This window comes from Leptodactylus fuscus, chromosome 1 (genome assembly GCF_031893055.1).
Source record: "Leptodactylus fuscus isolate aLepFus1 chromosome 1, aLepFus1.hap2, whole genome shotgun sequence".
In the NCBI taxonomy this organism is placed as follows: Eukaryota; Metazoa; Chordata; class Amphibia; order Anura; family Leptodactylidae; genus Leptodactylus; species Leptodactylus fuscus.
The window spans coordinates 35,660,265-35,662,554 of NC_134265.1; the positions used below are offsets into that span (position 1 = coordinate 35,660,265).

Consider the following 2,290-nt stretch of genomic DNA (forward strand, 5'->3'; position numbering starts at 1 on the left):
TACATTTTCAGCTTCTTCCATTATATTTGGAGATTTATAACAAACCCCTATCAGTATTTTATTATTTTTTGTTCCTCCCGTAATCTCCACCCATAAGGACTCCACATAATCATTTTCCTCCCAGATGTCCTCACGCAGGACTGGCTTAAGGCCGTTTTTTACGTATAAGCAAACCCCTCCCCCTTTCTTATTTGTACGCTCCTTTCTAAACATACTGTACCCTTGTTTATTTACAGCCCAGTCATAGCTAGAGTCCAGCCATGTCTCACTTACCCCCCACCATGTCATAATTGTCTTCCAACATCATCACTTCTAGTTCCTCCATCTTGTTAGTAAGACTTCGGGCATTCGTATGCATACATTTCATAGATTTATCTTCCCTACTCTTCCACTGCCTACTGACTGCTCTAACCCGACCCCCTGCTCCACCCCCAGTTTCAGTATCTAGCCCTCTTTCCATTTCTACACTATCTTGCCCTCTACATGTTACCCTCTCCCCCCAGTACCTAGTTTAAACACTCCTCCAACCGTCTAGCCATCTTCTCTTCTAATTCTAATGAGCCATCCCGGCTTAAGTAAACCAAAGGCACGCAGCTGCCTCGTGCCTGACTCTGCTGCCCAGCCGGAGCTCGGTTTCTGGAAGCCGCCACCCATTCGCCCCCTCCCCTTTCGTTTTATGCTAATGCCCTTGCTGCACTGCATCTTGGAAATGCCTAGCCGGGAACATTTGAATGCAGGCAGCGGGGTGTCGGGGCGAGGAATGGAGCGCAGCCTGTGCTACGGCCGCCTACCGAGGAAAACGCATGCGGTGTGGCATTGCACCATGCGGACCTCTGTTGGCCAAGGGCCAATGCCTCCCCAATGCGGCAGGGCTGCGGGGGAGGGGCGCTGGCCTAGCAGTCGGTGAATAACTCATACTTACCTGGCAGGGGAGATACCATGATCATGAAGGTGGTTCTCCCAGGGTGAGGCTCATCCATTGCACTCCGGGTGTGCTGACCCCTGCGATTTCCCCAAATGCGGGAAACTCGACTGCATAATTTGTGGTAGTGGGGGACTGCGTTCGCGCTTTCCCCTGATTTTCTCTGGTTGAAAGACAGTGCTCGTTCCTTGCTTCCTCTCGCTTGCTAGTTTGTTGCTCGATGCTGCGTACCTGTGCAGTACACTCAGATGGTTAGACTATCGCAACCGGGTTGCTGGCAGAGAGGCACGCTGCTGCTGCTGCTGCTGCCGCCGCTGCCACAGTGTAAGCAAAGCATTCCAGGTGGCCTTTGTCTCCCTCTAGTGGATGAGCGACAGTCCACTCATTCAGTCACACCGTTGGAACGTTAGAGTTTCAACTGTTATGGTGATGCAGCAAGTTCTCCGCTTCAGGCCTGAACCCGCCGCTTTCCATACCTGCCATTCATAGTTACATAGTAGATGAAGTTGGATAAAGACATGAGTCCATCAAGTCCAACCTATAGCCCTACAATCCCCTACAGTGTTGATCCAGGGGAAGGCAAAAACCCCCATGAGGCTTATGCCAATTGCCCTATTTCAGAGGAAAAAATTCCTTCCCGACTCCAAATCTGGCAGTCAGTATAAAACCCTGGATCAACGTGTCCTTAAAATCTAGAGACCATAACCCATTATATTTTTCTCTTCAAGAAAGGCATCCAGGCCCACTTTGAACTTGTTCAGTGAATCCGCCATCACCACTTCCTGGGGCAGAGACTTCCAGAGCCTCGCTGTTCTTACTGTGAAGAATCCCCTTCTATGTTTCTGGTGAAACCTTCTCTCCTCCATACGTAGTGGATGTCCTCTTGTCACTGTCACTGGCCTAGGAGTAAAAAGATCCTTAGAAAGTTCTTTGTATTGTCCCTTCATGTATTTGTACATTGTTATTAGATCTCCCCGTAGACGTCTTTTCTCTAAGCTGAATAACCCCAAGTTTGTTAATCTATCGTTGTACTCCAGTCCACCCATTCCCCTAATCATTTTGGTTGCCCGTCTTTGCACTTTTTCAAGTTCACGTATGTCTTTCTTGTATATCGGGGCCCAAAATTGTGCACAATATTCTAAGTGTGGCCGTACCAGTGATTTGTATAGAGGCATAACTATGTCCTTGTCATGAGAATCTAGACCTCTTTTGATGCATCCCATAATTTTATTTGCCTTGGCAGCAGCTGCCTGACACTGGTCATTAAAGGTAAGCTTGCTGTCCACCAAAATCCCTAAGTCTTTTTCATTGACAGTCTTACCCAGTAATTTACTATTTAGTACATAGTCATACATTTTATTACGTCGC

At 48.0% G+C, this 2,290-nt stretch overlaps 1 non-coding gene across 1 annotated transcript; it reads left to right on the forward strand.

The window, feature by feature from the left end:
* Window positions 1–914: 914 nt before the first annotated feature.
* Window positions 915–1,078, forward strand: LOC142190701 (U1 spliceosomal RNA). The gene has a single exon (XR_012714383.1). It is a non-coding gene; the product is annotated as a U1 spliceosomal RNA (small nuclear RNA).
* The last annotated feature ends 1,212 nt before the right edge of the window (window positions 1,079–2,290 follow it).